The sequence below is a fragment of the Thermobia domestica genome, chromosome 6 (assembly GCF_964235325.1).
Source record: "Thermobia domestica chromosome 6, izTheDome1.hap1.1, whole genome shotgun sequence".
NCBI lineage: Eukaryota > Metazoa > Arthropoda > Insecta > Zygentoma > Lepismatidae > Thermobia > Thermobia domestica.
Genome location: NC_137459.1, coordinates 313,356,917 through 313,366,916, shown reverse-complemented (window position 1 = coordinate 313,366,916; position 10,000 = coordinate 313,356,917). Strand labels below are relative to the sequence as shown.

Here is a 10,000-nt window from a genome sequence, read left to right as displayed (position 1 = left end):
AGTTACACAAAAACTTTATAAACTTAATCCTGGAAGTTTGGCGAATAAAGTTTTTGATAACAATCTTGAGGATCTATTTGGCCAGACTAATGAAAAACCACAGGATGAGGATATAAAAAAGCTTTATGAGAAATTATGGGGTAAAAAAGGTAACTGCAAAATTAAATTTGAAAAAAGAGTCCCCCTTACTAACCCTTTTATATACGGGGAAAAAAGTCAAGTAAAGATGGGCAAGTGTGAGCGAGTGCGAAAAAAGTAAAGTAAAAGTCGGCAATTATGAGCGAGTGCGAAAAATTAAAGTAAAAGTCGGCAATTATGAGCGAGTGCGAAAAATTAAAGTAAAAGTCGGCAATTATGAACGAATGGTCGGCAACTATGAGCGTTTTGACGGCAACTGTGAGGCCTTGGTCGGCAATTATGAACGAAAAGTCGCCAACTATGAGCGTTTTGATGGCAACTGTGAGGCCTTGGTCGGCAATTATGAACGAATGGTCGGCAACTATGAGCACTTTTTTTCTTAATGTGAGCATTCTGACGGCTTGTGCAAATAATGTGACGGGAACTGTGAGCCTTTTGATGGCAACCATGATCCATTAACTTACACTATCAGCAGTATGTTAGATATTATGAATGAAAAGTCGGCAACTATGAGCATCGTGGAAGCGAATGTGAGCATTTTGAAACTACGTGTGAACATTCTGAAGGCAACTATGAGTATTTTGAAGATGAGCTGGGACCATTAAGTAGGCAACTATGAGCCCTTTGTACGCAATTATGAACGAAAAGTCGGCAACTATGAGCGTTTTGACGGCAACAGTGAGGAGTTGGTCGGCAATTATGAGCAAATAGTCGGCAACTATGAGCCCTTTTTTTTTTTTTGAATGTGAGCATTCTGACGGCTTGTGTCAAGAATCTGACCGCAACTATGAGACTTTTGACAGCAACCATCAACCATGTAACTTACACTATCAGCATTATGAATAAAAAGTCGGCAACTATGACCATCGTGGGAGCGAGTGTGAACTTTTTGAAAGTACGTGTGAACATTCTGAAGGCAACTGTGAGTATTTTGAAGATAAGCACGAAACATTATGTAGGCAACTATGAGCCCTTTGTACGCAATTATGAACGAAAAGTCGGCAACTATGAGCGTTTTGACGGCAACTGTGAGGCCTTGGTCGGCAATTATGAACGAATGGTCGGCAACTATGAGCACTTTTTTTCTTAATGTGAGCATTCTGACGGCTTGTGCAAATCATGTGACGGGAACTGTGAGCCTTTTGATAGCAACCATGATCCATTTAACTTACACTATCAGCAGTATGTTAGATATTATGAATGAAAAGTCGGCAACTATGAGCATCGTGGAAGCGAATGTGAGCATTTTGAAACTACGTGTGAACATTCTGAAGGCAACTATGAGTATTTTGAAGATGAGCTGGAACCATTAAGTAGGCAACTATGAGCCCTTTGTACGCAATTATGAAGGAAAAGTCGGCAACTATGAACGTTTTGACGGCAACTGTGAGGCCTTGGTCGGCAATTATGAACGAATAGTCGGCAACTATGAACGTTTTGACGGCAACTGTGAGGCTTTCGTCGGCAATTATGAACGAAAAGTCGGCAACTATGAGCGTTTTGACGGCAACTGTGAGGCTTTGGTCGGCAATTATGAACGAATAGTCGGCAACTATGAACGTTTTGACGGCAACTGTGAGGCTTTCGTCGGCAATTATGAACGAGTAGTCGGCAACTATGAGCGTTTTGACGGCAACTGTGAGGCCTTGGTCGGCAATTATGAACGAATGGTCGGCAACTATGAGCGTTTTGACGGCAACTGTGAGGCCTTGGTCGGCAATTATGAACGAAAAGTCGCCAACTATGAGCGTTTTGATGGCAACTGTGAGGCCTTGGTCGGCAATTATGAACGAATGGTCGGCAACTATGAGCACTTTTTTTCTTAATGTGAGCATTCTGACGGCTTGTGCAAATAATGTGACGGGAACTGTGAGCCTTTTGATAGCAACCATGATCCATTTAACTTACACTATCAGCAGTATGTTAGATATTATGAATGAAAAGTCGGCAACTATGAGCATCGTGGAAGCGAATGTGAGCATTTTGAAACTACGTGTGAACATTCTGAAGGCAACTATGAGTATTTTGAAGATGAGCTGGAACCATTAAGTAGGCAACTATGAGCCCTTTGTACGAAATTATGAAGGAAAAGTCGGCAACTATGAACGTTTTGACGGCAACTGTGAGGCCTTCGTCGGCAATTATGAACGAAAAATCGGCAACTATGAGCGTTTTGACGGCAACTGTGAGGCCTTGGTCGGCAACTATGAGCACTCTTTTTTTAAAATTTGAGCAACCATGAACCCTTTAACTTACATTATCAGCATTATGAATTAAAAGTCGGCAACTATGAGCATCGTGTAAGCGAGTGTGAGCATTTTGAAATTACGTGTGAACAGTCTGAAGGCAACTGTGTTTATTTTGAAGATGAGCACCAACCAGTATGTGATTAACTATGAGCCCATTGTCCGGAATTATCAACGAAAATTCGGCAACTATGAGCGTTTTGACGGCAACTGTGAGGCCTATGTCCGCAATTATGAACACATAGTCGGCAACTATGAGCGCTTTGACGGCAAGTGTGAGCATTGTGACGCCTTTTGTGACGATTCTGACGGCAACTGTGAGCCATTAGTCGGGAACTATAAACTTTTATGTCGGGGACTATGAATGAAAAGTCGGCAACTATGAGCACTCTGACGGCAAGTGTGAGCAATTTGACGTCTACTGTGAGGATTCTGACGGCAACTGTGAGCTATTTGAGTGGAACTATTAAGCATTGTGTGTGCAACTTTGAACGCTCTGAGGGGTTTCCTGAACATGTTGACAGCATGTATGAACCACATTTCGGGAACAGTGGGCAATCTGACGGGAACTGTGAACATTGTTGTTGGCGACTTTTCACCCAGCATAACGTTAGAATATGACGGCAACCGTGGCTTCGTTTGCCGTCATTTTTGACATTCTGTGATTTTTCGTGACTGGTGTGCAATCGAGAGGAATCGCTACATTATAGGGATTAGGGTACAGAAGCAGCCCCGTTTACACTTTGTTAAGTCCTGGCTTGAAATTGTTCTATGAGGTTGTAATTAACATGAGTTTGACCTAATTCATGTTTTTGGATTGTTCTTTACATTAATTTTGTAACCCGAGCGCGAAAAGCAGCCCTTTTCGTAGAGAACTTTTTACCCAGCATAACCTTTGAGTATGGCGGCAACTGTGGCTTCGTTTGCCGTCATTTTTGAGATTCCGTGATTTTCGTGACTGGTGTCCGATCGAGAGGAATCTCATCACTATAGGAGGTATGGTAGTGGGCAATCCTGCTATATACTTAGGTTAGGTTAGGCTGGCTTATACTTTCAATTTGTTCCCAGAAGTTAGGAGAGTGTAAAAGTTGTTAAGTTTTGAGTGTCGTATTCTGTAACGGTTTATATATATACTGGATGTCAAATCACGTTTTCCCACCCTTGCGTGGGATGTATACGGCAACCGTGGCTGCATTCGCCGTCATGGTCAAAACGAGGCTGCGCAACGCCGGCAATTTCAAGACAGGTGTAGTATCGAGAGGAATCTCTACACTATAGGAGGTAGGGTAGTGAACAAGCCTCCTATATAAACATTCCCTTTAAATTGTTCACGGAGGTTGGAGAGACCGCTAATGGTATTGCTTTCTAAATGAGGCTTACTTTTTTCTCTCCGCGGCCTAGTCTGTCGAGAAATCTTGACTTCTGGCCACAGACAGAAAGCTAGTCTTCGCAGGAGGCGGAAATGGCTAAATTGGGAAGGGAAGCCACAGGCTGGTTGGTTTCTTTATGGGAGTCTAAACGCACTATCGCTGTTGATGTTGGTTAATTTTGAAGGCGGACTAATATCGGCGGATGGTAGTGTAGGCTCAAAAGGAATTTTATCAGCCGCAGGCAAGAACCCTGGGATGCTATTCACGGGCGTCCTAGCCGGTCAAGGTGTAGAGGAGGTTGCAAACCCTGTTGCTGCCTGGGAGGAATGCTTCATAGAAATGTGCGTCCATGGGCGGACCTATGAAAGGGCATGCAGTGCGGGTTTGCCAGCACGCCTAATGTTGTCCAAAGACTTCCTCGTATTTTGACAAAGAATGTCAGAAACCTTGGTCGGACGGCTGTTTCTAAGAGGGCACGTGGCGATGGGGAATGTGTGAGGTAGGCTCTCATACGGAAGTACCTGTCGTTTACGGGAAGGAGACAATCCTTCTTAACCCGAGGCCTAGCCTGTCGATCACGCCTTCGGGCAATTGACTTCTGGCCGATGCCGCTTTGTGCGGTTGCTGAATGCGAAGAATACTTGAACGGAAGCTACTGTCACACCCAGAGGACACGAGTAAGACTTATATCACTGGAGCAGGAGCCTAAATGTGCTTTTGTGGGTAGCCATACGGCCAGTTCTAACGTGTGCGAGGCCCCACGAGAGTAGGCTTATTCTGGTGGATGAGAAGTCTTTTAATATTTGCTCTGTCGGGTGAACGGAAGCCACAGTCATCCGTAGGACACGAGTAGACTTATTTCACTGGAGCAGGAGTCTAAATGTGCTTTTGTGGGCAACCTTATGGCCAGTTCTAACGGGAGCCAGGCCCCACAAGAGTAGGCTTATTCCGGTGGAGAAAGAGTCTTTAAAATTTGCTGTGTCGGGTGAACGGCTATATTTGAACGGAAGCCACAGTCATCCGTAGGACACGAGTAGACTTATTTCACTGGAGCAGGAGTCTAAATGTGCTTTTGTGGGCAACCTTACGGCCAGTTCTAACGGGAGCCAGGCCCCACAAGAGTAGGCTTATTCCGGTGGAGAAGGAGTCTTTAAAATTTGCTGTGTCGGGTGAACGGCTATATTTGAACGGAAGCCACAGTCATCCGTAGGACACGAGTAGACTTATTTCACTGGAGCAGGAGTCTAAATGTGCTTTTGTGGGCAACCTTACGGCCAGTTCTAACGGGAGCCAGGCCCCACAAGAGTAGGCTTATTCCGGTGGAGAAGGAGTCTTTAAAATTTGCTGTGTCGGGTGAACGGCTATATTTGAACGGAAGCCACAGTCATCCGTAGGACACGAGTAGACTTATTTCACTGGAGCAGGAGTCTAAATGTGCTTTTGTGGGCAACCTTACGGCCAGTTCTAACGGGAGCCAGGCCCCACAAGAGTAGGCTTATTCCGGTGGAGAAGGAGTCTTTAAAATTTGCTGTGTCGGGTGAACGGCTATATTTGAACGGAAGCCACAGTCATCCGTAGGACACGAGTAGACTTATTTCACTGGAGCAGGAGTCTAAATGTGCTTTTGTGGGCAACCTTACGGCCAGTTCTAACGGGAGCCAGGCCCCACAAGAGTAGGCTTATTCCGGTGGAGAAGAAGTCTTTAAAATTTGCTGTGTCGGGTGAACGGCTATATTTGAACGGAAGCCACAGTCATCCGTAGGACACAAGTAGACTTATTTCACTGGAGCAGAAGTCTAAACGTGCTTTTGTGGGCAACCTTACGGCCAGTTCTAACGGGAGCCAGGCCCCACGAGAGTAGGCTTACTCCGGATGAGAAGGAGTCTTTAAAATTTGCTGTGTCGGGTGACCGGCCATGAAACCTTTGTGAGGACTTGTCTCCTCGTTTCCACAGCATTTCCGCGCCTGTAAGTTGCGGAAGGTAGCATGCTATGCTTGAAGAACTGTCATCCGTTTAAGGACAGGAGTAGACTAATTCCATTGAGGCAGGAGTCTAATATGCTTTTGTGCACAGCCATACGGCCAGTCCTAACGGGAGCAAGGCTCGCAAAAGTAGGCTTTATTTCAATGGACCAGAAGTCTTTAATATTGCTCTGTCGGGATTGTCAGTTCAAACGGGAGCAGTTTCTGCACGCTACAAACCGCTGACGAGATCTTTCTCGTGTCAATGTGATTCCCTAGCCTGGGCCGGCGCAAGGCTGGCTGGCGAACAAGGTAATTGGGCCTCTGGGTTTCATACACACGAGGTGTCTCAGATGCGTTTAGGGTGAACAGGAATAATCCGTGCAATTCTCTAGCCTGGGCCGGCGCAAGGCTGGCTGGCGAACAAGGTAATTGGGCCTCTGAGTTTTGCATTTCGGAGTTTCCTTAATTCCGGGAGGAGCCACAAAGAAGAGTCCTGAGAGTTTCTCGTGTCCATGCAATTCTCTAGCCTGGGCCGGCGCAAGGCTGGCTGGCGAACAAGGTAATTGGGCCTCTGAGTTTTGTACACACGAGTGGTCTTAGGATCCTTCGGGCTCAACAGGGATTGTTGGAGAAAGTCTCTAGCCTGAGCCGGCGCAAGGCTGGCTGGCGAACAAGGTAATTGGGCCTCTGAGTCTTTATTCCCAGTTTCCTTAGTTCCCGGGTTAGGTTCACCGGTTAAATCGGAGGAGTCCGATTTATGTGTAAAGATAATGCCAGAGTGAAGGGAGCCAGAGTTCACTTGAAGGAGCAAGAGCCAGTGTGGTTAAGAAGTGAGCCGTTTTGTACTCTTAAGGAGGGATGCCGATTGACTTTGAACGGGCTGTCCTCGCTTTAGAGTTTGGGCCAGTTGACGGGAGCTTACTTGTCCTTCTTGAGAATGAGGCCAGATAGCATGTCCTTTCTAGCTTACAAAGGCTTATGCGGAGCATTGTTTTTTGTAAGTGACTTTTTATTCTCCATGTGGCATTTAAGTACCGATTTTCCTTAAGTTAAGGACGGTATAGACTCATCGCCAGTTTGAGCGTGTATCACTTGTCGAACGGAAGCCACTGTCATCCAAGGACACTAGTAGACTTATATTTCACTGGAGCAGGAGTCTAAATGTGCTTTTGTGGGTACCCTTACGGCCAGTTCTAACGGGAGCCAGGCCCCACAAAAGTAGGCTTATTCCGGTGGAAAAAGGAGTCTTTAAAATTTGCTGTGTCGGGTGAACGGCTATATGTAAACGGAAGCCACAGTCATCCGTAGGACATGAGTAGACTTATTTCGCTGGAGGAGGAGTCTAAATGTGCTTTTGTGGGTACCCTTACGGCCAGTTCTAACGGGAGCCAGGCCCCACAAAGGTAGGCTTATTCTGGCGGAAGAGGAGTCTTTAAAATTGCTCTGTCGGATGTACCGGCAAAGTGTGGAAGGAAGCTGTTGTAACCCAAGGATACAAGTAGGCTTGTTCCATTGGATTGGGAGTCTAATATGCTCTTGGCGGCTGTCACACGGCCAGTATTAACGGGAGCTAGTCACCGCAAGAGTAGGCTTATTCCAGCGGAACAGAAGTCTAAAATGCTTGGTCGGGTGTAGCTTTCCTATCCTTTGTTAGAACGCTGTGTTGGTTGTGTCCAACACTTTCCGGCTTTTTAGTCGGTCAATTCCCTGGTTGATCCTGCCAGTAGTCATATGCTTGTCTCAAAGATTAAGCCATGCATGTCTCAGTGCAAGCCAAAACAAGGTGAAACCGCGAATGGCTCATTAAATCAGTTATGGTTCCTTAGATCGTACCTATCCTACTTGGATAACTGTGGTAATTCTAGAGCTAATACATGCAACTAGAATCCCGCCCAGCAATGGAAGGGATGCTTTTATTAGATTAAAACCAATCGGTCGGTTCGTCCGTCCGAAACCTTGGTGACTCTGAATAACTTTGGGCTGATCGCACGGTCTCTGTACCGGCGACGCATCTTTCAAATGTCTGCCTTATCAACTGTCGATGGTAGGTTCTGCGCCTACCATGGTTGTTACGGGTAACGGGGAATCAGGGTTCGATTCCGGAGAGGGAGCCTGAGAAACGGCTACCACATCCAAGGAAGGCAGCAGGCGCGCAAATTACCCACTCCCGGCACGGGGAGGTAGTGACGAAAAATAACGATACGGGACTCATCCGAGGCCCCGTAATCGGAATGAATACACTTTAAATCCTTTAATGAGAATCTATCGGAGGGCAAGTCTGGTGCCAGCCGCCGCGGTAATTCCAGCTCCGATAGCGTATATTAAAGTTGTTGCGGTTAAAAAGCTCGTAGTTGGATCTGGGTCTCGGACGATCGGTTCGCCGCCCGGCGTTTAACTGATCGTTCCGGACGTCCTGCCGGTTTTTCCTTTCTCGGTGCTCTTCATTGAGTGTCTTGATTGGCCGGCACGTTTACTTTGAACAAATTAGAGTGCTCAAAGCAGGCCGTGTCGCCTGAATGTTCGGTGCATGGAATAATGGAATAGGACCTCGGTTCTATTTTGTTGGTTTTCGGAACTCGAGGTAATGATTAATAGGGACAGACGGGGGCATTAGTATTGCGACGTTAGAGGTGAAATTCTTGGATCGTCGCAAGACTAACCGATGCGAAAGCATTTGCCAAGAATGTTTTCATTAATCAAGAACGAAAGTTAGAGGTTCGAAGGCGATCAGATACCGCCCTAGTTCTAACCATAAACGATGCCAGCCAGCAATCCGCCGAAGTTCCTCCAATGACTCGGCGGGCGGCTTCCGGGAAACCAAAGCTTTTGGGTTCCGGGGGAAGTATGGTTGCAAAGCTGAAACTTAAAGGAATTGACGGAAGGGCACCACCAGGAGTGGGGCCTGCGGCTTAATTTGACTCAACACGGGAAACCTCACCAGGCCCGGACACTGGAAGGATTGACAGATTGAGAGCTCTTTCTTGATTCAGTGGGTGGTGGTGCATGGCCGTTCTTAGTTGGTGGAGCGATTTGTCTGGTTAATTCCGATAACGAACGAGACTCTAGCCTGCTAACTAGGCGTTGGAATCTTTCCTTCCAACGTTCATGTCTTCTTAGAGGGACAGGCTGCCTCTAGCAGCACGAGATTGAGCAATAACAGGTCTGTGATGCCCTTAGATGTTCTGGGCCGCACGCGCGCCACACTGAAGGAATCAACGTGTCTTCCCTGACCGAAAGGTCCGGGTAACCCGCTGAACCTCCTTCGTGCTAGGGATTGGGGCTTGCAATTATGTCCCATAAACGAGGAATTCCCAGTAAGCGCAAGTCATAAGCTTGCGTTGATTACGTCCCTGCCCTTTGTACACACCGCCCGTCGCTACTACCGATTGAATGATTTAGTGAGGCCTTCGGACTGATACCCGGCACCTCCGTCTTGCGGTGGTACCGACGTGTCGGAAAGATGGCCAAACTTGATCATTTAGAGGAAGTAAAAGTCGTAACAAGGTTTCCGTATGTGAACCTGCGGAAGGATCATTATCAATTCATCACCACTGCGGTGGTTGATGTCAAAAGTTTCTTATTAGTGTGTCGTATCAGTTAGATTGACACCGTTGAACGGGAGCCACTGATCTTGACAGGCGAGGGAGAGAAAGGTGAGCCGTGTCTTCCCTTTAGTTGGGAAGCGAGCAGCAAGAACGGGAGCCACTGTCATCGGCGAGGGTAGCGTAGGCTACCTGTTGACACAGGCCGTGTGTCATCAAAGGATTGGAGTAGACTTATTTCGGTGGAAAAGAAGTCTTGAAAAGACTCCAAGAGAGTAAGACTTATTCCATCGGAGCAGGAGTCTTAAATGCTCAGTCAGATGACATGATAAACCAGTTCCGACGTCCAAGGGCTCAAGTAAGCTTATTCCGTTTGAAAAGAAGTCTTGAAAAGACTCCAAGAGAGTAAGACTTATTCCATCGGAGCAGGAGCGTTTAAAATGCTTGTGTCGGATGTCGAGTGCTGGGGTAGAACGGAAGCTTGTCCTCCAAGGACTCGAGTAGGCTGTGACTGCTTTGTGGGAGAAGTCTTGAAAAGGCTCCGAGGAGCAAGGCTTACACGTTAGTAGCACAAGAAGCCTTTAATACGCTCGGGTCGGGCGACTAGAGCTAGAATTCGCTGCTTTGTAGGCCAGTATCCTTTTCTGTTCAAGATGGCCTTCAATGAAAAACTGGTAGCCATGATTTTTGGCTACAAACTCATGGGCAGCCTAAGATTATTCCTTGTGATGCAGGGAAA

At 46.7% G+C, this 10,000-nt stretch overlaps 1 non-coding gene across 1 annotated transcript; it reads left to right on the top strand.

Annotated features, from left to right (window-relative positions):
* The first annotated feature begins 7,423 nt into the window (after nucleotides 1-7,423).
* On the top strand, nucleotides 7,424-9,256 carry LOC145688759 (small subunit ribosomal RNA). The gene has a single exon (XR_014131988.1). It is a non-coding gene; the product is annotated as a small subunit ribosomal RNA (ribosomal RNA).
* The last annotated feature ends 744 nt before the right edge of the window (nucleotides 9,257-10,000 follow it).